General features: G+C 41.0%; 1 long non-coding RNA gene and 1 pseudogene across 2 annotated transcripts; one reads left to right on the forward strand and one right to left on the reverse strand.

Annotated features, from left to right (window-relative positions):
• Positions 1-1,090: 1,090 nt before the first annotated feature.
• On the reverse strand, positions 1,091-27,597 carry LOC103339181 (serine carboxypeptidase-like 45; annotated as a pseudogene).
• Positions 11,381-15,255, forward strand: LOC148914947 (uncharacterized). 2 transcript variants are annotated; one of them, XR_016122946.1, is made up of 5 exons: positions 11,381-12,140; positions 12,235-12,289; positions 12,443-12,501; positions 12,605-12,677; positions 14,423-15,255. It is a non-coding gene; the product is annotated as an uncharacterized LOC148914947 (long non-coding RNA). The 2 variants fall into 2 exon arrangements; XR_016122947.1 differs by lacking the exon at positions 12,605-12,677.
• Positions 27,598-27,940: the final 343 nt, after the last annotated feature.

Consider the following 27,940-nt stretch of genomic DNA (forward strand, 5'->3'; position numbering starts at 1 on the left):
TGGTGAAAGACGTCAAAACATGGAGACCAAATAATGTTCAATTATGGATATATGTTTTGATTCTATCACTTACGCCAGCTTTATGCATGGTGTCCCAAATACCATCCAATCTCATCTTTTTATAAAAGGAACCAATATGTAGCAAGATGAAAACAATGACACAACTAGGACGTGCTTGCCAAATTTTAGATAAAAAAGATATTTTAACTTTAAAACAAAATATAGTCCAACTAGGAAGGTAATCTCAAGAGATAAAATCTAATCCTACTAAAAATAGGGCTAACATAAAAATACTTGATTGAAAATAAATCCAACTAGGAATCCTAAAATGAATGCATGATTATGTCATGATTTACCTGAAATCAATTTCCTCATATCAGTCAAGTCATGCATCGGAAGTATAGGGTTGAACGAGTTGTGTCAAAACGTCCAATAACAATTCTTCACACACTAATTTTCAACCTATGCTAGAGTCTAGGAAATGACAACATAATTTTCATACTAACAGTCATCTAACTAATTTGGGACGACTAATGATTTTCAGGCTCATTATAATCTCATGGCTGACTGTAAAAGAAAATTTTGGACAATTGCACATGATTTTCAGGCTCATTATAATTTCATGGCTCTTGTGTGTACAAATAAAAACAAACTAAGCCAGATGGATGCGCATAATTTTATATTTGTGCCAAGTTAAAAGTTGGTGGTTTACTACTAATTGGACTGAGTACTTTTGTGATAAATCCGCACATCTGAATAGGTTCATTGGACCTAATCTCACCAAAGATAAATATTTTCCATTCTCGTCTTACCGAATTTTTTCTAAGTCTGCGAAGTTGAGCATGTGGTCAAACTCAATTGCATATAGACCCCATAACATCTCTTTCAAAATATTGACACTTCAATGCCTTTTATGATTTTTATTTTCTATCGATTATTAGCTATCCAGGTTTTATGGAAGATAGAGAAATTTTAGTTAGAAGATAAATGGAGAAAGAGAAGATAGAAGAGAAACTAGAGAATGGGAGAATGGAGTTTAGAATTGCTAAAGAAGCACAAGTAGGGTTTTATCTAACATTCTGAAGCGTGCTTAGTTTGCTTGTAATTCCTCCTTCACATGTTCCAACTGGAAAAGAGAAAAAGCTCTCATTGCGCTCATTATTCTTAATAAACTGGTTTTGTTACAACTTGTTCACTTTTATTCCATAAATACTGATCTGATGAAGCTTGTTTGACATGACAAGCTGGTGAATAAATCGATATCCAGATGATGAACGATACGAGACCTTTTTTTTACTTCTGGCAATGGCTTTCCTCCCACAAATGAACTAAACAGAAGCAGTGATCTCTCTGGCTGTGTTATTGGAGCTTCATGACCTGCGCCTCTTATGGTGGCGAACGATAAAACATCCCCATATACTTGTGTCCATCCAGCAACCTGACAAGTTAAGAAAGAAATGAACAAAAAGCATGAAAGGAAGAAAAGAAGTCTGAGTCAAATTATTTATAACTTATTTGGTTGACATACCTGTTTCTCTTCAAACTAGACTCTGTAAGGCACAGTCGTTTTCAGTCCCAAGCCCTTTGCCAATCTATGCACCAGCGTCCGTGTCCCAGTTAGAGGGTGTTAATGAAATTGTAGGACAATGTTTGTACCCAATTTTGGTAAATGGACCAAAAGTAGTCACACTATTTGAAGGATATGGCCAGGCCCATTTGCACTCATCCATCCCCCAAAAGCCGCCCCTCTCAAGTCTGGGCCTATTTGAAATAAATGAACAAATAGGCCCAAGGTCAGAAAAGTCAGGCTTTAACCTTATGCTACACGACAAAAAGTGATGAGTATGACTCCTAAACCCACATGGGAGGCCGAAGGGGATTATCACATTAAATGGTGAACTGACTTCTTGCTCACCCAGCAAGAAAGCACGATGTACTTAAGCCCCCAAAACCAGAAGATCAAAATCGCCAGCCAAGTTTTCAAGTTCGAGAAAGTCAAATCAAGAAAACCCCACAAAGAGAACTAGCGGTCCTTGCCAAGGACCCTCCGTCATTCCTTCTATAAACTGGTTAGAACAACAAACTAGCGGCTGATCCCGAGTTACAAGCCAGAGGTCTTGTCGAAGTTGCTGTCATTACAAGTTTATCCTCCCCTATAAATAATGAAGGTCTACTTCAGGAAAAGAGGACTCTCTCTCCAAAACCAGACGAAAAGTCTTCAAAAAACTCTCTCAAAATCGCAATCTGCTTACTTTGTTCTTAAGATATCCAGTCAACAAACTCTGTGATTATCTCTCGTAGCTCTCCCATCACCATGGTATGATTTTCTTTTAACATGTAAATCGTTTCAATTCATGTAATCTCAGGATCGGATTGAGAAATCTCCAGCTTCTCTTGTTTTTTTTTACTTGGTTGTTCGTATTTAAGGATAAATTAATGGATTAACCAATGAATTTTCTGTTGTTTAATTTGAGGTTGCAAAAAACTTGGTAATTAATTAATTGATAATCTGACAAAACGGGCTTCGAACCATTTTAAACGTCTAAAATTGGACTCCCGCCTCCCTGAACTTTGAAAAGCTAGAAATATTGATATTCAGGCCTGAAAAGAATAGGGGCCCGAATGATACAGAAAAGAAGGGATAGGAAGTCTAGTTGGGCCCGACATCGCTCAGAACCGAATAGCTACCAATCGAGTCCGAAACGGAGAAATATCGAACAGATTAATAAAGCCTGTAGGGTCTTTACTGATCACAAACTTGGTCTTCCTCTATTACCTGTTCAGGTGTTGCTCGCACCTACTAGGGTGATAATCACGAAGAGAAGAATATTGAAGTCCTCCTAGCTGAGGTAGAGAAAAGAGCCCATCCAGGCCAGTCCCCCCCCTGGAGCACAATGGCCTGATAAGAAGTCCAGAGAGAAGGCGCAAACTTCACAAATATCAATCACACACACCCATACCAGATCTATTAGGCTGGTTGTTTACCCAATAGTGGCATGGCTACGCTACAACAAGAATCGGTGGCCTAAGGAGCTGTTCGACAAGACCTTGGGCTCTAATAGTTTATTCAACTTTCAATTTTGTTCATAAATTGAAAAGATCACACTCGCAAGCCAAGAGACACCATCCGAACGGGGCATTGGTGTTGATCCATTAAAACTCCGCCTTCGCCTCTCGTAGAGCCGCCTTCGCGGACGGTAAAAGGACGAGGAGAGGAAAAGGACCAACATAATTTTGGCACGCCCTGGGACTTCTCTCTGTGCATGGTGAGAAAGGCTGAAAGAACGTATACATGGCTGATTCGACTCAAGCCGATTACGAAAAGAACAAAGAAATAGCAGAGTCCGAGTCAATGGAATCATCAAGGGAAGTACCTTTCGAAAGACTCGAAAAAGTCATGAGAGAGGGTTTCCAGGCAATGACCAATTCCATGGATCTCCTATCTCAAAGCGTCGTTCAGACCGTTGAGAGAGGTCATCTGAACACAACCCTACAAGGGAATGAGACAAGGGCATATCTAGGTCACCTCTTCGAACGGGCCATGCAGGCAGAACAAGACGATAAAATGGCCCAAAAGGGAGATGGGAGACTATCAAATATCCAGACACCCTTGTTAATACAAGGATACTCCTCAGGGCAAACAAGTGGACATGCCCAGACCTCGCCTTCAGAAATGGTGATCAAAGATTCTCTCAAGTCATCTTACCAGGTAGACCAACCCGCGGGGTCTAATATCACTACAATGGCACCGCATGTGCCAAAGGTGATTTCACCACCCAAAGACGTTGCTAGTCAACATTTCGCTCCGTTTGGAACACCATCCAAATACCAGGCCCCAAAAACTGGCGAACTAGCTCTACCACCAGAGCCGATCCGAAGGAATATGTGTGCTGATAGATGACGAGAACCAGCAGGGTTGAACGTACCTATCGCCAACAACAATGGTAATAATGGAGGCAACGGACGGGGAAGACAAAACAACGCAAGGATGCCCGAGCAAATTCCGGAATCCGATGACGAAGAAGATGCAGGGCAAAATCCTCCATCGGTGTCGAGCCTGCACCCAGAAATCTTCCAGACATGGACATTCGTAATGAAATGGAAGCACTAATGCAACTCGTCTATAATGGTCCGGCCGATATTCGGAGACCAGCCAGACCTACCTATCAGAAGCCTTATCCTGCTTACATTGACGATTTACCCTTCCCGAGAGGCTTCAAAGTTTCGATTTTTAGCCTGTTCAATGGGGAAGACTTATATGCATCAGCATTAGAGCATATAGGGCGGTTCTCAGCCCAGTGCATGTCCATAGAAACCCAACCGCTCTTGAAGTTGAGGTTATTTGGTAGCTCTCTATCAGGTCAGGCTTTCACTTGGTATTACAATCTCAGCTTGAATTCCATCTTTGGATGGGCATAAATGGAAGGAGCTTTCATGGAGCAATATTATAGGCCCGAACCGGAGATTACCATCAATGACCTCATTGATATGAAGCAAAGGGATCACGAAACAGTGCCAAATTTCATCGTCCGATTTAAAAAGATCAAAACGAAATGCAAAATTCCTATGGATGAAAAATATTTTATAAAAATGGCACAAAATGCACTCAGACTATCCCTTCGGAAGAAGTTTGATGACATAGAATTCATGGATTTGTAGGATGTGGCCAATGGGCAAGTACGAATTGCTACTTAGGAAGAAATCCAAAGGAAAAACAACTCCAAGCTCAGTATACTACAAGAATCCAATTCATCGGTTGGAAGTGATGAGCGCATTGGACGAAGAAATCGAAGAAGAGGCTGGTCCCGGTGGCATTGGTGAGATTGTTCAGATGAAAACTCCAATCATTTGCAAAGCAATAGTAAAACCAGGAAAGGAGCAGCGAAACATTGCTGCCCCTAACTGGAGGATTCATTCCATACAAACAGAAGCATAAATCGTACTCTTTCGATTTGTCAAAAGCTAAAAACATCTTTGATGAATTGCTACGAGGAAGGGCAATCAAACTCAACGAGAAGCACGTGTTTCCCAAGCTGGAAGAGCTGAAGAACAAAATGTTTTGTAAGTGGCATAATTCTTTTTCGCATGCTATTAACAACTGTGTTCAGTTCAGGGATGTCATCCAAGATCTCATTGTCGAGGGCAAGATCCTTATGGACAAGCAGACTACCATGAGGGTAGACGAGGAGCCTTTCCTAGCACACATGATCAGCGTCAACTGGCCCGCAGACGTAACAAAAGGAAAATCGTGGTGGATATGGGCGAAGAAGGCGATCGAAAAGTTACTATAGCCGCGCCAGAAAGGTTGAAAGCCACCATCACAGCTGGGATCATATTATGTAGCAGGTGCAAATGCAAATGTGAACTAGAGATACCAGCCACAGGATCAAAGATTAACGAACAATTAATTCGCACGAGAGGGGAAATCGACAGACATCCTAGCAGAATATCCAGTCAATCATATGGACCTTTCAGCCCAAGAAAGGGCCCAAACAATCCATACGAGACATTCAGAAGGATAGACAGGAAAGCTATGGATGAAACCTCCATACGGCAGGAATCCGAATCAACAAAATTAGAAGAAAGAGATAAATGGAGAACAAGACTGAAACAGCCCAAACCCAGGGCTTTTCCATTACGTCCACATGAAGAAACTGGTTGCAGTAGACCTTTTACTACTTCCAATTCGACTAATGTCAGGCCACCCAGCCTGGCTAAACCAGTAATGGTGCAAAATGGGAGATGGTATTTAGTAGGGAAGGGCGGCAAGCCAGGGAAAGAATTAACCAATACCGAGGCCAGACGGATCAAAAGACAATACGGCAAGGCCAGGAGGGAAATGGAATATCAATCAATGCAATCAAGCCCACCAAGGGCTCATCAAGCCACCAGGAACGAGTTTCAATGTGAAGGAAGGTCAACTGTAGGTATGCTCAGACTCAAAGGCGCACCGAATCCACCACCGAACAGAGAAAACCGAATCACGACCATACCTAGAAAATAAAAAGCAGCAGAAGGGTCGAAGCCCGACTTGTTCCTCAAGCTAGGTCATGGATCACGACCATCCTGTGCGAAAATGCCAAGACGGGAGCAAGCAAAACTATTCTAAGGCGACTAGCAATGACAAGCGGCGAGCGACTTCAGAAAAACTTAACAAAAGTGCTAACCTGAATCCGAGAAGGATCAGACATCGATTATGCAGATCACAATCCTAAAAAGGTGCAGCGAGCCAGTTCAACCATAGAAGAAGAGGAAGCGGATAACATGTCCGAAGATGATAATGACAATTGGTTGGACTATGAGCTCAATCATGAAAAATTCAAAGCAGCCTTAGGACTACGAGCCAAAGATGAAGACAACCAAGCGCTTGTGGAAAGCCAGCCTGATCACATGCCAGCCCTAATGTTGGAACAATAGAAGAAGTTGGTGAATTGACAGTTGGAAAACCAATCTTGGCAATTGAGGAATCGGCAACTCTACAGAAGCCCATGAAGACAGAGGTTGAGGCTGAACCCTCAATGAATCAGGCCATCAAGTGTAGAGAAAAGACCACAGCACAGGGTACTATGCCAGTAAATATGGTGTACATCCTCCCCGCCTTTTATAGGTCAAAAGAAGGACAACCATGCAGCATGGAAGGTGACATACTGATCGAAGAACACGTCACTGCTCTGATTGGGATACATGAAGATTATGATGACAAACCAAGCACTCCACAAACTACTGATTCGGGCCTAGAGTACAAAGGCCTAGACTCCCCAAAGAAGGAGACCCCTCGAGTGTTCTTCACTAGACCAACCAGGTCGATGACACGGCACCTGAGACCCCTATTCATTTCCGCCAGAATTAATGGTGTCCCTTTCAAAAAGTCTTGATCGACAGAGGGGCGGCCGTCAACATTCTCCCATTCAAAAGACTGGAAAAACTTGAAAAAGTAAATCTGATCTAATACCCACCGAGTTAAGCGTTTCTAATTTTGCAGGAACTATCACCGCAACATATGGGATTTTGATTGCCGAATTCGAAGTCGGCTTGAAAAATTTACTGGTGTCATAATTAGTAGTCGACAGTACATCTTCTTATCATGCATTGATGGGTAGAGATTGGATACATCAAAGCATGTCCATACCTTCCTCTCTTCAGCAAGAATTGTTAATGTGGGATGAGGAGATAAAAGATTATGAAATGGTCAAAGCAGATTCTAAGCCTTTCCTGCCTTCAGCCAACAATGTTGATGCAAGATTCTACAATGAGGATATCGCTCCTCTCACTGTAGCTGAACTCATCAAGAACGGCCACTCTCCCATAATGATGGCCTAGAAGTTCCTCCAGCAGGGCCTGACGTTTTCCTCAGAAGAATGGGAAAGGCCCTAAATCTCTTTACCCAGTGTCAAGGTTAAAGAAAGCCCACAGGAAGAGGGGGCATTTCTGCTAATCAACACCCTAGCAGAAAGAGTAAGAGGAGAAGAGAGAGAAGAACAATCTTTAGATGGAGATTCCGCCAATTACATGGCAGAGTTCGTCTCAGAGGAAGCTTGGACGAATGGAAGAAGAAATCCAACTTGCACCTACTAAGTTGAGTCAGACTCCTCCAGAAGTTCAAGACCCTCTCGAGGAAGTTAATTTAGGAACCGAAGAAGACCCCAGGCCTATATTCATCAATGGCCTCCTCAATCAGTCTGTACGAATGGAGCTGATCGCCCTTCTCAAAGAACACAAGGATTGCTTTGCATGGCACTACCACGAGATGCCAGGACTCGATAGATGTCTGGTAGAGCATAGATTGCCCATAAAAGAGGGCTACAAACCAGTAAAACAGCTGAAGCGAAGGATATCTATTGAGACAGAACTCAAAGTGAAGGAAGAAATTGAGCGATTACTGAAAGCGGGATTCATTAGGCTAGCCCGATACGTCGAATGGCTGGCTAATATAGTCCCCGTTTTGAAGAAAGTCACTAAAGCAGTAAGGGTTTGTGTAGACTACAGAAACTTCAATGAAGCTATCCCAAAAAATGAATACCCAATGCCAATGGCAGACATGCTTATTGACGGTGCAGCACATAACAGGATCTTGTCTTTTATGGATGGTAACGCGGGATACAATCGGATCATGGTTGAAGCGGATGTTTATAAAACCGCATTCAGATGCCCGGGGGCAGTAGGAGCCTACGAGTAAGTCGTCATGCCTTTTGGACTAAAGAATGCAGGAGCTACCTACCAAAGGGCAATGAACGCTATCTTTCACGACATGATCGGACACACTCTAGAGGTATATATCGACGATGTGGTCATCAAATCTCAGGAAAAAGAAGCACATATCGAAGATCTACGCAAGGCATTAGAATGCGGCAACATCAGCTGAAGATGAATCCAAAGAAATGTGCATTTGGTACATCATAGAGGCATTGAAGTCGATAAAAACAAGGCCAAGACAATTATAGACGCCCCGATACCTCGTAATAAAAAGGAGCTACATAGCCTTCTAGGGAAAATCAATTTCCTAAGAAGATTTATAGCCAATTCAGCAGGAAAAGTACAACCATTTTCTCCATTATTGAAGATAAAGGAAGGAGAGCCATTCACATGGGGTCCTGTCCAACAAGAAGGATTTGACCAGATAAAGCTTTATTTGACCAAAACTCCAGTCCTGATGCCTCCAAAAAAGGGTATACCACTAAAATTGTATATTTCTGCTTCAGAAAATTCAATCGGTAGTTTACTGGCCCAAGACAATGACGAAGGCAAGGAGCAAGCTGTATTTTATTTAAGTCGAGTTTTGCAAGATGTGGAAACCCGTTATTCAGCTATTGAAAAACTTTACCTTGCTCTTTATTTCACAGCAGTAAAACTTCGTCATTACATGCTTCCTTTTACTGTTCATATCATAGCAAAGACATATCTCATTAAATATATGCTTAACCCGTGCTGAGGGGACGATTAGGGAAATGGATCTTGGCTTTGTCCAAATTCAATTTTAGGTATGTCCCTCAAAAAGCGATGAAAGGGCAAGCCATTGTAGACTTTATGGCCGCCCACCCTTGTGTGGAAATCGAAGATTTAAGCACCTTGGAAATTGCCAATATAGGTTTTTTGCCAGAGCAAAGAGCGCCAAAGTTCAAATTCAAAAGCTTTCTCGGTAATCTACCAAACAAACAAGGCCAGGTCCAAATTTCAGTCAAAACAGTACAAATCAAACCATGGAAGTCTGTACTTTGATGGATCGAAGACAGATTTAGCCGCCGAAGTAGGCGTTGTCTTGGAAGAAGCATTCTAACGAAATACGCCTATTCTTTCCAGCTTGATTTTGATAGTACTAACAATAGGGCTGAGTACGAAGCTCTAATTATCGGCCTAGAAATGGCATTAGAACTAGGGGTAAAGCATTTAGAAGTGTTCGGAGATTCTCATTAATAATTAGGCAGCTGACCAACAAATACAAATGTAGGGACCAGAGTATGGCAACCTATTACGTGGCAACTCGTAATTTAGGGTTTGCGTTTAAAACAATATCAATCAAATACGTCCCAAGGGATAAGAATCTGGCTGCCAACAAAATGGCATAGATAACATCCGGCATTCAGATTCAAGAAAGTCAGTCCGAACGAACCATCACAGTACAAAAAAGGGCTCTTCCTTCAATCCTCAGTAGAGGAATGGATCTTGAAATAAATGCCCATGATGTACAAACTGGAGACTGGAGAAAGCCACTGCTCGATTACTTGACTAATCCAACTCCCAAAGTGAACATAAAATTTAAATATCAGGCTACAAAGTTTGTCATGATAAATAACGAACTGTTCAGACGATCCAAGGAAGGAGTTCTTTTACGGTGCTTGGGACTTCAAGAATCAATGCGCGTTATGGGCGAAATTCATGAAGGCACCTGCGGAGCGCATCAATCCGGGAAAAAGATGCGTTGGCTCATCAAAAGATATGGTTACTTCTGGCCAACGATGGAGAAAGATTGTTTTAATTATGCTAAAGGATGCGAAGATTGCCAATGGAATGGCCCGATTCAGCATGCTTTGGCAACTCTTTTGAATCCAATCATAAAGCCTCGACCTTTCAAAGGCTGGGCCATGGACTTTGTGGGAAAAATTGTGCCAAGCTCCAGCAACAAGCATACATTCATCATTGTGGCCACAGATTATTTCACGAAGTGGGTAGAAGCTAAGGCTTTGAAATCTATCACTTCAGCCGCAGTGATTACTTTTATCAAGCAGCAAATCATTCATCGATTTGGAATTCTAGAAAGTATCACTACGGATAGAGGCACTTTCTTCATCTCAAGGGAAATCCAAGCATTCGTTGAAGAATACAATATCAGATTCGTGCAACCTAGTCCTTACTTTCCACGCGCCAATGGTCAAGCATAATCTATCAACAAAGTCTTGATCAATATTATCAAGAAAATGGCAGATAACAACCCAAAGGATTGGCATGAAACGTTATCCAATGCACTCTGGGCAGATCGGACGTCTAAAAAGAATGCTATAGGCACTAACCCTTACGCTCTCACTTACGGGCATGACGCTGTCTTACCAGTAGAGATCAACATGCAATCACTACGTATCGAGAGACAGTCCGAATTAAGTGAAGAAGAATACACTAAGGCTATGATGAAGGAATTAGAGCAACTCGGTCCAATTCGGGCTAAAGCTCTGAATCATTTGATGGTCGGTAAACAAGCAGTGGCACGTGCCTATAATAGAAGAGTTCGAGGAAAAACTTTTGAAGAAGGAGAATTAGTTTGGGGAGCGGTCCTACCATTAGAGCCCACGTGCCAGAATTAGGAAAATGGAGCCCGACTTGGGAAGGTCCTTTCATAGTCAGCAAAATTCTGGGAAAATGGGCGTATTTGCTATGTGATAGAGATGGAACGGTGCATCAACATCCAATAAATGGTCAATGGCTAAAAACATTCATACCATCCTTATGGGAATTGACAGGTCTAGACCTAAGTAGCCCATAGCATGCATGTTTCGAATAAGATATACAATTCCAAACAAGTTTTATATCAAAATGCCTAATACCAGAGTTAGTAGAATAGTAGCAGTTTGATAGAACCATCATACAAGGTTCTTACATCAAAAATAAATAGTATGGGTCGAAGTATTTCGGCAACTACACAAGCAGGTCTAGCAAGGTCTTGATCTTTTCAGCAAAACGTCGCTTGTCCACACGAATCTTATCAAGACGGATCATCCTCAGCCTTTCCTGCCATATCTCCAATCCAACATCCATATCGGCCTTATCAATATCCTCTTTGGCAGTAGTCAGGGCCGTTAGCATTTGATCACCTCATCCTGGAGCTCCTCTTTCGCAACAAAGACCTGCTACAAGCGAGCTTCGAGGTCCGAGTCTCCAATCACTACAAGAAAAAACCTCTTTCGCGACGAAATCTTTTGCGACCAACCCAAATTTGGTCGCCAATCAAGGTTATGGGAGACGAAGTTTTTTATTTCGTCGCCAATAATTTCGTCAAATTTATCAACTAATTGACCAGAAAATATGTCCGAATGGCGACCAAAAGATTTGGTCGCTAGGGGAGGAATTAGCGACCAATCACAAGATTGGTCGCCTTTAAGCTTGAAAATTATTGGCGACCAAATTATGTTGTCTCTAAGGTTGCCTGTGTCGTCTCTAAATTTGAGATGCCGCGAAAATATTTTGTGAGATACCGCCCAAATATTTCTTGAAACTTGGCGACCAATTTTTTTGGTCGCTGTTCCTGTGAAAAAGAATATAAAGTATTAAAACTGTGTCGTTTTCCTTATTTGACATGTTGGCAACCAAATAGCTTGGTGGCTGATTCTGGAAGACTATAAATTAAAAAAATTTCCCTAACCCGTTACTTCCCCCAATTTACTTCTCTCGTATCCACTCTCTCCGCCGTCTTCCACCACCGATGCCTTCAATTAAGTCCTCCACGGACGCTCGCAATGAAATCTTCCAACGATGCCGGCCAATCTCTTATGTACCCACTATCTCTTCATCCCCCTTCAGATTTCTCATGGCCCTTATTTCTCACTCTCTTTCCCAAAATCATCCTTCAACAATGCCAACCACTTGCTGCTACAGCAACATATACTAGAGATTCTCTGCAATGTGCTCAGGCACATACCAACTCTGATTCAAAGGTGCTTTTATGATTTTTTTGTTTATTTAGCTATTTTTCTGTAATTATTTGATTTTGATTCTGTAAAAATAAAATTTAGTTGGTTTTTGTCTTAGTAACGAGGTGGTCGACGACTCCTCAACCACTTCTCATCTGCTGCCTCTATGTTAGGTATGAAAACTTCTCTAAATATTTTGAGTTACGAGTTTGGAATCATGGAAATGTTAAGATTTACCTTTTTTTATTATTATGAAGATTTCTTGTGCTTGCGTTGCCTGGTGGTGTCTTGTATTTGATACTTAGTTTCTTTGCTGGATCTTGCAGTGATTCAGCATTTTTCAGATTTCTTTGCTAAGCCTTCATTCAAGAACTTAATTCTTAAGGTATTTTTATATTTTATTTATGTAAACTATGAGAAGAAATAAAAGAGAAGCAACCTTGATTGAGCACTGCCATTTGAGAATTTTCCATTATGGATAATTATAGCTATTAAAGACTTGAAGGCCCCTTCAGACAACCAAGAGACCAACGCTAGGCTATGAATCTATTGTTGCAGATGGTAGGTTTGAGCATCCTTTGTTTTCCCTCTTTATTAGAAATAAAAAATTATGCCACCATTTTATTTCTTTCTTGTGCCTTTTAAAAATTCTTGTTTGGCTCATATTCTTTTGAAACTTAATTTTTAAAGACCCTGCATTATATTTTTTTTTCCTTCTCTTTTTATATATCGGAGGACTTCAATGAATTCACTTAAATTGATAAGGTCTCTAGTCTGCAAGAGATATTTTGTTATGTATTGTGAATAAGTATATGTTATTGATGTAATTTTGTATTCCCCTGTTTCCACTTTAAAATATCTTTTTGCTAGTGTTTAAATTTCAACCGAGAAGAAGCGAGTATTCTAAAGGTTGTTGTTATACATTATACGTATGTCCTTTGGGAAAGTTTTTCTAACATGACTAGGATTTTGAAGTTGGACATTTATGTTTTTTGCTTTCTTGCTTGTAGGAAAATGCCTAAGAAAAGATTGGGTCTAACATGACTAGGATTTTGAAGTTGAACTTGCGTATATGATTTTCAAACATCTGAGATGAAATTTTACTCTCATTTTTGGCTAATGGAGATTGTGAATTAGCAATCAGGTTGAGGAGCTATTTAAAAACATACATTGCCTATTTGATTTGGATTTTCTATTTTTCTATTTTTCTATTTTTCTCTGGTTTGATGTAGCAGTAGCCATTTTGATTTGGCTAGAAGATTTAGCTATAAGGAATTGCTTTCTACTTTTTGAAACTAAACCAAATTCTCATTTGAAGCAATAAGTTTCTAAGAATCTGTTATACACGTGAACTTATTTGATGACTGCAAATACCTATATTAATTTCTTGGACATTGATTTGGAAAAGGGAGTGAGGGAGAGTGATTTCTAAACTGATTTTTAAGAGTTATATTCATTAACGAAAAGAGGTGTATCTCATTTTTGCTTAAAATTTTGTTCCCATTATCCAATTGAAACTGTTAGCTAAACAGTGTGTAGTTTGAAGATAAACAAGGTTGATCTTTTTCTCTTTATTTTAGTGTAGTATGGTGCTCCTATTTATGTGTTTGTAAATGTGCAAGATGAACTATAATAAGAAGAAATATTGTTAGGCACTAAGGTCTTCCAGTTAAGGTTGTGATTGATTACAAAATGATGGCAATCTAGTAATCACAGTGATGATTATAGTGATTTAGATTGATAAGGTAGTGTTTTGTGCTTTAACTTTCAAATGATATGGCATTGGCATTGCAGGTGGGTTAGAGTTCTTTCTTTGTAGGAAATGCAATTAAGTCTTAAGGTGCTTGGGTATTGCAGCTTGTTTTCACTTTACCTTGCTGCTGCCCCTTTGGTCCACAACATAATTTTTCTGTTTGAGCAATTAGATATATCATTGTCCTTGTGTTTTTATTAATTTTTAACACTAAAAAGAATTATATTTTAAATTAAAGCTGGTCCTAAACCAAAATACCTACATAGCTCTGCCAAGGACTTCTGCACTATTGTTGTTATTGTTTTTAGTTCACTAAACAGGTTGAATAGAATATGGGATGCTTCCTTTGTGAGAAAAAGCTCTATAACCTCTATGTACTCATATAACCATACCCACTGTCTTTCCCCAAAGATTTCTGATGGCTTAGAGTTATTTTCCATTATGCCCCCTGACCATCTACCCTTCAGTTCTCTTTATCTTATAATGTGTTTAGAACAATGTCATTTAGGTGTCTTTAACTTTACTAGGGTAGTATCCTGTTTTTCCATCTCAGATTTATTTGAGGAGGTGGAAGGATTTGGTTTGGGGTTTTGGACAGAGGACCATTTGAGGTAAGAACCTCTTCTTCCTATTACACTTAGTTCCATTTAACGTGTGGATTATACTTTGGATTTTATGATTTATGTTTTCTAATGGGTTTGTGCCATGCATCATATTAGTCTTTACATTGGTTTTTCGTAACTGTTTTCCTTATTTATTTGTGGTAATTGATGATTTGATTTCTGTTATTATCACAAAGGTATGCTTAGACAGTTGATATTGAGAGGTATGAAAAATGAATTCAATTTTTTTAAGTTGGTTTATTGATGACCTGCAATCAGTTTTCTTATGTCGAACTCTTTTTGATGGCTTATTTAGTTAAGATTGTGAATTTCAGCTTTGCTCTCTCTCTCTCTCTCTCTCTCTCTCTCTTTATATATATTAATTTTAATTTTCTTGGTTTTGGCATCTTCTTGACCATTGACATTTCCTTATTTTGTTTCTTTTGTAAAGGAAAATGATGAGTTTGAGAAGATCAAGCAAACAATTGACAGTGTTTGGGAATTCCACGATATTAGATCACAATCCCTATTAAAGATCATGACTACAAAACTTGAGGATACAAAAGGCATAGTATACATGTATTTTGTTTTGTTGAAAATAGTATACAGGCTTGGTAATAGTCTTAGAGTGGAGAAATAATGATTGTAGAACTTGGGTTTACCAAGGGCAAGAATATATGGAGCTTGGCCTCCAGTCTTTCAGTGGAATTTGGATATGTTATGTGTACTTGAATCACTAGGATGCTTGTGTACTTTTGAATGAGAGAAATTTTTATTCATGTAAGTTTCTATTGATCTATTTATCTAAATGTATTGTTTTTCAAAATTACAATATGTTAATGCACAAAAGGTTAATATTATCATAAAATATAATATAAATAAAATAATTAAATATACATATTTTAGTGACCAACTAAGTAAGCCTTAGCGACCAAATCTGGTAGTCACCAAAAACTATTGGCGACGAACCAATCTATTTGGTCGTACAATCCTTTCTCACGCAAGGCAAATTTTGGTATTTTTATGGAACCTGTCTTTATAGGCGACCAACTGATCATTGTAAGGCGACGAAACCAATTGGTCGCATAAAGGTTTTGGCGACGAAATTTTTTTTTGTCGCCTTTTGTCACTTTTACTTTCAGCCACGAGCCTTAGGCGACCAAGCTTGCGACGAAATTATTTCGTCGCTAAAGGGGTTTGGCGACGAATTTACAGCTTTTAGCGACCAAAAGTGGTGGTCGCCAAAAGTGTTTTTCCTTGTAGTGAATCTGCTGTTTCCACAGCAGCTTGCATTTCTCCAATTCCTCATGTTGCGCTTTCGTTTCTTCCCTGGATCGGGCCAGTTCTACCTCCAATTGCGCTTCATCATCGGGAAATTGAGCAGCACCACTATGCTAGAATTTGTCAGCCAAAGCCAACAGGTCCAGCTTGGCAGTCTTGAAAGAGGATGCGAAATCCGTGTAGGAAGGGCTAAGAACATCTAAGGTGTCACAGACTTTACTCTTCTGTTCGTCTCCCACCCTCTCATCTGTCGAAAGAGTCACCCATTTTGCCAAGATCAATTTCGCCCTCTCCTTGGACATAGTTGGAACCTCAGACTTTTCAACACGTGAAGAACCCAAATCCTGACTAGCTTTAGTACGATCCATAGGATCCACCATCGGCTCAAAGCGCCATACTTTCGATTTGCATCTCGGTCTCCGCCACAAATACGCACAATTATTTTCTGTAATTTCTTTCCTCAAGGACAAGATAGAATTATAGGAAATTTACCTTCAGATCAGGGAATGACGATTCCCTTTCGAAATCCATTGACTCTATAGCAGGGGCCAGTACCTCGATAACCACTTCAGCAGGATCTTCGTCCATAACCTCTTTGAGAGGGCCTCCCACAGGTTGTCTCTTCGAGCCTCACCTCCCCAATAACCTGGGGCATTCATCACGGGGCAACTGTCTCGAGATAGAATTCCGACATCCGACTTATAATAACGGAAGGACATGAATTTTCTCTTGTTAAAAAAAAAAAAAAGAATTTTACCTCAAAAGGACGTTCTTCCCTTAAAGGTGAAACAGGTAGAGGATCCACCTTATCTACGTCAACAATTTCTGCATCATGGACTCCCACAACAGGAATTGGAGCAGGCTCGGACTGTGAAGGTCGAATCTGTAAAAATAACCAAACTTGAGAAAGGCAAAACTAAGAATATGCAAGAAAAAGGAAGAGCCCGATAATTACTAGGGGCAGTTGAAGCCAATTTAGGAACCTCTGTGGTGAGAATCCTGGCTCGTTTAGTTTGGGCAGCTTCAGTTGAGCCGAGTATCACTGACTTGATCAGTCTCCTCCTACAGCGACCTCTTTGTGCCTACACGAGATTGAAAGGCCGATTAGCAAGTAAACGGTGTCGGTTAACCACTTCATTCTAGCACTCTAATTACTTGAATAGGGAAGAGCGAACGGAGCGGTTCGAGACTCGTGAGTTCTGGAAAGGTTAGCAGTCTTGGGCGTAGGGCTGAGAGGAATGCTTACCCTCCCTGAGCTTCACCTCCGCTAAACTAAGATGGGAACCCCCGGAACAGATAAACCCGAGCCAGAACTAGGTCTTTCTTTAGTAAGGGTAGTCAATTGGGCAGAAGAGCAAAGTGTTTGGTAATTGGCAGAAACTGCATGAAAACTCGGATGTTTAGAGAAGGGAGAAAACACTTTAAAATTCACAAAGTTCTTTATCCTTACTGGTTAAAGGAAGTTTGTTGTCGGTTGCAATCTGTTCGAGCAAAGCATGCCTTCCGTCTTCGCTAAGATTTTGGCAAAAAGGGCAGCTTTTGAAAGCTCTCTTGTATGAGGCATCTATGGTCCCGAATCTACCAAGATAATTATTCCACCAAGCCTGGAAGGGCAGAGTACCGCAGGAAACGGGCTAGTAGGCCTTCAACTCCAACACCCTGGCAGATTCGTCATACTTGGCCAAACCCACAGAAGATCTTCTCGACTCAGTTTTGGAAAACGATAGGACGAACCCTTGTTGATCAAGAAATAGTTCAACTCAGGAATAACCTAGGGGCACCCAAGCTGTCTACTAAAAAACTGAGGGTTATAGGCCTCCACACCATATTGGTAGTTTGTGGAATCCATCATGTCGTCACAAGGCAAGTCCCGGGATTGCAAGCACGAAAAAATGTCCATATTCTCAGAAGCAAGGGGAGCATTCGCTTCAAGTTCATCATCCACTGAGTCACACTCCTGCTCTTTCGCCCATGAAGAAAGTAAAACATTCCTCACTCGCTTTACCGTAAACCGAGTTCGTAACTAAATCTCTCAAGGGGACCGAATCAGAGGTGGTATGCAGGTCTCGACCTCTTAATTCCGGGAAAGTCCACTGCAACCAAATTTGCACCATCCACAAGGGTCCCTTCACATTGAGATTGATGGGAGCAATGGTTGCTTATCTCAAAGCCCTATAAATAGAACCCAAAATCAAGGGACCAGTAGCAATATCCCGATAAGACGCGAAGCCCTCGGCCAGATGAAGCCATTCCATTGTAATGTAGTTGGACGCGCTAGGAAGATGAATCGATTCAGCCAGTACATCAGGAACATTATGTGTTCGCTATGAGGGTAATCCACCGCTCGATTCATGAATGCACCCATAAAAGCACTAAAGGCCCGGGTAGGACCAATCAGGCTCGAAAGAGTCTCGAGGTTCTTCCGCCTTTCTGGTTCCTTCAAAGGATCCTCTTGAAAATCACCCAGCCAGTCGGCACTTCGCCCATGAGGACAAAATCCGAAAATCACTGCAAGGTCAAGAATAGAAATCGACATGGGACCAACTCCGAAATCAAAAGTGTTGGAAGCAGTGTTCCAAAAAGCCAAAGAAGAGCCTATAAGAGGCGAATCGGCCTGAAGGTGAAGAGTATAGCACGTTATGGCATGATAGATGCCATTTTCGCCACCCAGTCACCCAAATAAGGTCAATACTAGACACGTCGATTTTTGGAAAGAACCGAGGAAGCATCTTGTTCCGATTCGACCAATCGATACCTTCAAAGATAGCAAACGGGAATAGGAGCCCGAATGGGATAAGTTTCATAATTCCAAAGTTGGTTGGATTTTCAGTCCACGTACCTAGGACCTAACACGTAGTAATCGTTCGCAAAGATGACAAGATCCTTGCGAAGAAGGAAGTCCATTCGGCCAGCAGCGAACCTATAGACCCAGTTGTCGAAAATGGCGGCAAAAGACATTGCGCGCACCAAAGAAAATCGGGAAGGGCAGCAGTCTCCTCGGAAGAAGAAAAGTTGGGAAGGTAGCCGAAACCTTTTTTGGCGCCATATCCAGAGAAATGGAAGAGGGTTGAGGTTTAGGGTTTGGGAAAGTTCTCCCGTTTGAAAGTATAGGGTCTGACACTATCAAGGGAAGACAAAAGTATGGATGAGAAAGGGAGACGTCAAATCACATATTTAAAGCCCCGATGTGACCCTTCACAACCCCCATCAAATGGCACACCACTTCATTCTGCCACGTGGCCAAAATTGGAAATGAGCCAGAAAGGGCACGACACCCCACGAAATTTCACTCGAGCATGTACCATACGGCATGAAAAGACCCCTGGTCAGGACTAGCCCAATTCCCAAACTTTTAGGGTATTAAGGCATTTATGCCTTTATTCCTTAAAACTAATTAATTAACGGTTACTGGCATATTTATTTCTACTCATTAGGAATAAATAGCCGTTGTTAATTAAAGCAAAAATTGAAAAAGGCTATTTAATTACAACTTGCAAGAGCACTGTTCCAGAAAAGAAGAAAGTTGGATAGTTTTTACAAAAGATAAATCCAGGCCCGAAGGAAAAAAAAAAAAATTCAACCAAGAAATTCTAAAATAGTGGCAATCAGATCGCCGCTCCTCTGTATCAATATCTAGGCACGTCGGGCGAAACCATCTTTTTCTAGCCGAGCCCGAAAGGTCAGAAGTTATCTCTTGAGCAGTAGAGCCACTAGCAGCCATCTGGGCCCGAATGTCCTTCAATTTAGCCTCTATATCTACCTTCAACCGAAGATCAGCAGAGATATCAGCCCTCAATCCTTCTTCCTCTTTCTCCAGAACATCAAGTTAATCTAAGACCTTCTCGGTAGCTGCAGCCAATCCATGAACCCTTTCTTGCGATCCCAGTGGTCCTCTAAAATCTCTTATGGGTCCCCAGCAGCAGGAAGAATGTCTCTGATAATGCAAATATGCTTCAGAGTCCTGCTCAACCACTGCTCCATATGCTTGCATGCAGGAGCAAGATGGGGCTTTACCAAAGCAATTTGATGGATCTGAGGCATCATCCCGGATAGGGTGTCAGGGTCTGTCACAAGATCAAACTCAGGAGCTCGAATTACGTTCCGGAGAGACCTAAGAGCATCCACCGCATTAGCAAGCACCACATCAGGCTGACTCAACTGCATGATAATGCATTTGCCCGCAGCGCTAGTAAGATTGGATGAACGTTTGGATCTAGACCCGTGAGACCCTGGCATCTTGAAGTCCCGAAAAAGAGGATCCAACCTCGAGAGTGCCTTCGCAGCGTGAGCGAGAATCTGGACAATCTAGTCCGAATGCGGTTCATAAGGAGGGAGGTCGACTTCGTCCTCAAGTTTGATGGTCCTCACTTTCAATACCACCATTTTGGGTGCACCGGAAACAAAAGGACCAAAGACTTTTTCCTTGCCCGGACGCTACAAAATACGAATGAAAGTTAGAAAGGACAGAAATCGTGCTTAAAAGACAAGGATTTGGAATTAGGTCAAACTTGAGGCACTTCTTCTGGGCCACCAGAAGCGCTTCATCAGTGTCAGCAGACAATTCTACCCTCGCCCTCTTACTTTCAACTTTAAAAAGATAAATGCGAATGACCTTAAAAAAGGGCAGGGGAAAATTCCACCAAAAATACTAAGGGCCAGAAAAGAAAACATACCATCTACAAGGATTGAATCACGATCCGAGGCTCTACGTTTTCTCTGAAGCGGTGTCTCCTCTTCCTCATCATCACTATCTTCATCATCTTCACTAGGACCCTCCAAGGGAGCCTTTCCTTTGTCTAGCGATCTCGAGCCAAGGACAGAAAGAGGACCGAGAGAGCTAGGAGGCAACGTTGGATTATCAGTATCATCGGGAACAACATCTCGAACTACAAAAGAGGCGTTGATACAGTTAGTTCCGCTTAGAATTTGAAAGGAAATCAAAATCAACAAGAGCTTACCATTCAAATCAGGGTCATACGGTTCGTCGTAGCGTTTCTGTCAGAATACCAAAAACAATCCAGATTGTTAGAAATGGTGTAACTGAACTAGGGTGAAAAGCAAGCATTAAAGAAAGTACATTTTTACCTATTGTGGCTTCGCCTTGGTAGCACACTAGGTTGTGCCGCATATGGTATTCCTCTTGTTCAATCATCGATCTAGCAAAAGGGCAGTCCTGGAACGTTGAGGCATAGAATAGTTTCGTAGACTCAGGTAGCCAGGAAGATAGCCTGTCATACCAGAACTCGTGGAATGCAGAGGTGCAAAGTGGGGAAAGATCGTAAGGAGGTACTCTTATTCTTTCACCTCGGCTCCGCCCCGAAGACATCGCTGACCCAATTTCTTGAGGAGTCATCGACGAGTTCCGCCATGAGCTCCCTCTATTAACTGAGCTATATAGTAATTCAGGAATGGCCTTAACAAGCCCAAACTGACGACTCACATATTGAGGGTTGTAAGCTTCCGCCCCATAGGTGCAGGTTTTATCAGAACAAGCCCCTCCAAAGAAAAGATCTATGCTGGCCAAGCAGGAAACACTCATGTCAACGTGCAGCTGAGACCGAAAATCAAGAAGATGTCTCAAATGCCGAGGAGCTTCATGGAGACCTTTCTCTGCAAACCAAAGCATGGAGCCCAACAGGGAACAAAGCCAGATTGCCTTAGGACACTGCTGCATTCTCTGAAGAAAATAAAACACTCTTCAAGATCTTGATCAACCTTCTCGGTCTAGTAGCCAGTACAATGGCAGGAGCGTCACCTTCTTGAACATCGTCTTCCAAAGATTCCGAGCCCGCACTCGGAAAGTACCACTCGACCACATCCGAAGCATCCAGATAGGGCCGCATATATACATTCAAGTTGAACAGATCAACAGTAATCCGATGAAGAAAATGGTATAGCTACGCCAACATAAAAGGCCCACTCGCCAAGTCCGATTCATTGTGAAGAGCCTCAGCCAAATGCATAAACTCAGTTCTCACGCCTTCATCAGCATGAGGAAAAACGAATTTGTTCAACCAAAAGAGCAGAAACATCATGTGCTCTTGATCTGGATAATCCATATCTTGATAGGTCATCATGAAGCCTGAATACATCTTCAGACGCATAATTTCGGACGCACTAGCCCTCATTGGTACCCTAACTTTCCGATTCTTCATTTCAAAATCAACTAAGGCATCAATACTAAGCCCGTGGGGTCTAAAGCCAAACAGGGCCTCCATGTCCAAAATAGTGGGAGTCATGGGCCAAGGCCCAAAGGTTGAGTTTGAAGTACCATCCCAAAAGCACAAAGCGGCGCTTATCAGTGAAGGGTTCAGAGTAATCTGATGTTTCGACAACATGATGGCCTGGTAAATGCCATTCAACATCCATTTATCCTTAAATAAGGGCAGCATCGTATCCACCTAATCGACCCAAGAAAGAAAATCCTCCGGAAGAGGAATGGAGGAATCTAAGCCTAGCCATTCCAAATGCGTATCCAATGACCCCCAGTTGATGTTTTCTAGACCATAAGCAAAAGGCGCTCTGACTAAGCAAGCGTCCAAAGACGAGCAACTTTTCGGGCTTGGCCTGTAATAATATGGGCCCGGAATGGATTCTTGTAGGGACCTCTCAAAGTCACCGGGAAAGGGGAATATAGCTTCTCGAACTAACTTGCACCTGCACAAGAGCAGCCTGAAAATCTCTAGCATGCTTCGTGGCTTCTACACAGACGTCCATTGAGGGTTTGCAGTGGAGACCTTGGTACCTTTCGAACGTCTTGGAGCCATGGTAGTTTTTTCAAGAAAGGAGAAGTAACGACTATGAAATAGAAAGGAGAGGAAAGAAGCAAGGGGGTATGTTCAAAGACGAAGTTCAAAGAACCAGAAATAGGGAGGTTATCTTTTCGGCAGGCCGAATTAATTGCTACACATGAGACATGGAGACAGTTGATGTATTGCCACCACTATGATGGCGCGTACTTTTCAAAAAATGTGTACCGTCATGATAAGACATAACCAAGAAGCTAAAGGGTCTAATTTTGATAGACTTGACCGAAGCCCATCAAAACTAGGGGGCAATGTTTGTACCCAATTTCGGTAAATGGACCAAAAGTAGTCACACTATTTGAAGGATACGGCCAGGCCCATTTGCACTCATCCATCCCCCAAAAGCCGCCCCTCTCAAGTCTGGGCCTATTTGAAATAAATAAATAAATAGGCCCAAGGTCAAAAAAGTCAGGCTTTAACCTTATGCTACACGACAAAAAGTGATGAGTATGACTCCTAAACCCACGTGGGAGGCCGAAAGGGATTATCACATTAAATGGCGAACTGACTTCTTGCTCACCCAGCAAGAAAGCACAATGTACTTAAGCCCCCAAAACCAGAAGATCAAAATCGTCAGCCAGGTTTTCAATTTCGAGAAAGTCAAATCAAGAAAACCCCACGAAGAGAACTAGCGGTCCTTGCCAAGGACCCTCCATCATTCCTTCTATAAACTGGTTTAGAACAACAAACTAGCGGTTGATCCCGAGTTACAAGCCAGAGGTCTTGTCGAAGTTGCTGTCATTACAAATTCATCCTCCCCTATAAATAACGAAGGTCTACTTCAAGAAAAGAGGACTCTTCTCTCCAAAACCAGACGAAAAGTCTTCAAAAAACTCTCTCAAAATCGCAATCTGCTTACTTTGTTCTTAAGATATCCAGTCAACAAACTCTGTGATTATCTCTTGTAGCTCTGCCATCACCATGGTATGATTTTCTTTTAACATGTAAATCGTTTCAATTCATGTAATCTCATGACTGGATTGAGAAATCTCCAGCTTCTCTTATTTTTTTTTTACTTGGTTCTTCGGATTTAAGGATAAATTAATGGATTAACCAATGAATTTTTTGTTGTTTAATTTGAGGTTGCAAATAACTTACAAATTGCAGAAAACTCGGTAATTAATTAACTGATAATCTGACAAAACGGGCTTCGAACCATTTTAAACGTCTAAAATTGGACTCCCGCCTCCTTGAACTTTGAAAAGCTAGAAATATTGATATTCGGGCCCGAATGATACAGTAAAAGAAGGGATAGGAAGTCTAGTTGGGCTCGATTACTGTTCGTAAGCCCGAATAGCTACCAATCGAGTTCGAAAACGGGAGAAATATTGAAACAGGTTAATAAAGCCCAGGCAAGGTCTTTACTGATCACAAACTTGGTCTTCCTCTATTACCTATTCAGGTGTTGCTCGCACCTACTAGGGTGATAATCACGAAGAGAAGAATATTGAAGTCCTCCTAGTCGAGGCAGAGAAAAGAGCCCATCCAAGCCGGTACCCCCCTTGGAGCACAATGGCCTGATAAGAAGTCCAGAGAGAAGGCGCAAACTTCACAAATATCAATCACACACACCCATACCAAATCTATTGGGCTGGTTGTTTATCCAATAGTGGCACGCCTACGCTACAACAAGAATCGGTAGCCTAAGGAGCTGTTCGACAAGACCTCAGGCTCTAATAGCTAATTCAACTTTCAATTTTGTTTGGAAATTGAAAAGATCACACTCGCAAGCCAAGAGACACCATCCGAACGGGGCACTGGTGTTGATCCATTAAAACTCTGCCTTCGTCCCTCAGAGCTGAACCGACCCCCGCGGGCGGTAAAAGGACGAGGAGAGGAAAAAAGGACCAATAGACACAAAATCGTAGCAAAATAATGTAGTGTTAAGTGAGTATTGTTCCGCAGAGATTAAGACTAATTAACTGAGTACTGATTTTGATTAATCCTAAATTTTATCTGGATGTTCGAATGGTGAGGCTTTGATTAACAAGAATGAACTAACATAAACAATAATAAAATTTGGCAAACACTGATGGTATGAGCACTAGGGTTCCGATTTCACCATAGCCAATTCTACCCTATTCCTGTAACCAGTTAATCCTAATTATTATCCATGTTAATGATAAATTTCTATTAATTATTCAATATGACATGCCTGTCTATACCAAAAGTATTCCTACAACCGTCCCATTCTATGCCTAGATGAAGAACTAAGAAGTAGAAACCCATTAAGTTCTATGGAAATTTATGGAAACCACATAAGCCTTGATTAACCTTCCAGTTCACTCAAGTAACCTGTGGTACCAATTACTAGAAGAAAAATCCTAAGTTGGATATTCTTATCGTCAACTCAAGCATCAAATCAATTAAGTGGTGATCAAGCACTCAAAGCATTAAGAACGATAAAAGATACTTAACATGGAAAATAATATCAAATTAACATAAACACAGAAATAAGGTATTCATGGCTAGGCTACATCGTAGCCCTAGCAAAAAGGAAATTAGAACATGATAAACTTATTGAGAATCACAGAGTGGTTGATGGTAGACATGAAGATGAACTCGAAAACCCCTAAAAAGCTCCAAGGTGGCCGGCGGCAGCAGGACTTCTCTTTGCAAGAATTGGGTATTTTCGGGTAGTGAAAAGTATGGATCCCCTCTACGAGGCCAGCCCTATTCTATTTATAATACACAAATCCTTAACATAGTTTCAATCAAATACTACCAAAAATAGGTTCCCCAATATCTTTCCCAATATCTCTTTGATTGCTTCTCCAAATTCCACAAGGATTTGACCAAACTTCCTCTTTTAAGCTTTGACTGGTTGATTGCCTTCTAAGAAACATCTTCTTTGTCTCCAATTAATCCTTGTCATACATCTTAATGGTTTTTGAGTCCAATTTGACAACTTTTCTTCCAATTCCTCTAATTAGGGACCAACTACACAATTCTCACAAAATACATTAAACCCAACAATTTAATCCAAGAAAATCAAGAAATAAATAAGCAAATGAGGCATAAAATATATGTACAATATGGACTTATCAGAGGGGTAACAGAGACTTGATCTCCACTGAACAAATTTAAGATATGATTTTTATAAGTTGTGAAAGACTTTATGACGTCGTTAATGACCAAGAGTTTTTGAACATCGATAAGTATGGTATAGATATACTTGTAAACCAAAATCCGGATTCTAGAGTTTACAAGTGCACCTAAAAGAGGAAGCATTGGTGTTTCCAGATTTTGCATTTCGTACTTGATGACATTTCGGCTGCGAAAGAGGATAATCAAAGTTAGAAGCCGGTATGCAGAGGCGAAAGCACAAAGAACAGAAAGGACTTGAAGTGAGATGATTACTTGCTGCACATTGTCCAGTTTTCGACTCCAATTAGCCGAGCATGAAGTGCATCCTGGATGTCTGGTCGGTTGAAGTATGTATATGTTTCATCTTCAATGCAGACATCCAGCTTCTCTGTGTTTTGCCGCGGATGTACGTGAGTTCATATTAAACACAGAATTCCAAACAAATTAAGGAGAAAAAAAAATTCTTACCAGTTGATTCAGCATCTGAGATTGAGCAACAACGGATGATAAACAGACGTCAAGAGAAACATCATAATTGTTGATAAATTTACTGACTTCTGTATGAACTTGGTTATTTACTGTACTAGAATCAGGGCTAAGCGGAGCATTTTGAATTACACTTTGTCTATAAATTTGAGAATAGTTGCAGACTGAAGTGGCAATTTCAAAGGTCGCATCGGATATTAACCCATGCGACGACAAGTACTCCGCTTTTGAGTTGAGATCAAGGTTGAAGTCCAAAAGTAGATTGACGCATGACAAATCTTAATCAAAATCATCAACACCAAAGTCACTTTAGAAACTTTCATTTCACTCTTTCAATTTTCATTTTCTTACTGCTATTGCTTTCAGATTGAACTTCAGTTTTGATTGGACAATGAGTAGTGCAAGCTGTGGAACATAGTGGCCTGGTGACATATCGAGTTGTTTAGACTGAGTGCTAGTTAGTCAGCGACAGAAAATGGTGTTTATGAGTGAATGATGTTACCTCCATAGCTCTCTCCGATGATAAAAAAATCCTTGTTTTTGTAGTCTGGGAATTTGTCGAACCAGCACTAAAGGAAATGAGATTATCTCGTGCTAAAGAGAGCAAACATAGTAAGTATTTTGCTAGATACGATCATTTATATGGCATAATTTTATCTCTATGAACTAGACCATGAGATGTTCAATGAAGTTTTAAAAATTCTTAATTTGATATGTAAAGAAAGTCTCTCTATTTGGCTTCTTCTTGGTTGGATGAGGATTGACTACAACCTGTTATTTCGTCGTTCACGAAATCATAGAATGATTTGTTAGCTGAGTAGGAGAAGCCAACTCCTGCTGGTGACTCCAAATACAGCATATTTGCTTCTGTAAAGATGACAGAGTATCAACGTGAATTCGGAGCAGAAACTAACAATGGCAGTGCCACAATTGTGATAATAGAATTAATGAGATTACTTACCTCCGTTCCAACTAAAATCATTCTTGAGCAGAATGTCTCCACTTGGCTTAAAAGGTCCATGCTCAGAAAGCTCCAATTCCAACAGATGAACAACCAGGCCCTACAAAACTCAGAAAGTTCAATTTCTGTCTTTTAGTATTGCTTAATGCACATATAAGTTCTCAAAAACAAAAAAAACAAAAAAACAAAAAAAAGCATATAAGTTGGCCAAAGACCAACAGTCTTTAAAGCATGTGGAAGAATTTAGGTAAGCTCACCTCCATTAAACCAAAGAACAAGAGGCTTTGAAGCAGGATCAGTTTCTGCGTCAACAAAGTAGTAGAAAAAGTGATCTCTGCTGCTTTTCATCCACAGTTATATATCCTGCATGTTGTTGGAAATTGGCCTGTGGTTGACGTGGCAAACTGGTATTTTTATCAGCCTCTGGGAGCGAGTTTTCTGTTAAACATGCTTGGATGAGAGCTGCACAGATCGTGGTGATGCTAATCCATTGTCGAGGTTGCATAATGAATTTGTGTGTGTGTGTGTGCGTGTGTGTGTGAGAGAGAGAGAGAGAGAGAGAGAGAGTGAAACTTTTCTTGTTTTGACTAGCAACTTGCAAGGGAAAAGAGCCAAAGAGCTCATATAGGGGTCAAAGTCATTTTCTATTTTTCCACTGAGTGTTAAGATTAACATTCCACTGTTTGTCTAGTGTAACCGGCTATGAAGGTAATTGATAGGAACCATGGGAAGAACTTGCTTGTACAAAACTGGCTTGCGAATAAAGGGTGCTCGAACACATATACTAGCCGAATATGTTCAATAGGTGCACCACTCTATCCACCCCGTTGTGAATAATTAATCCTTAG

Source organism: Prunus mume, linkage group LG8, assembly GCF_029339155.1.
Source record: "Prunus mume cultivar Tortuosa linkage group LG8, ASM2933915v1, whole genome shotgun sequence".
Lineage (NCBI taxonomy): Eukaryota > Viridiplantae > Streptophyta > Magnoliopsida > Rosales > Rosaceae > Prunus > Prunus mume.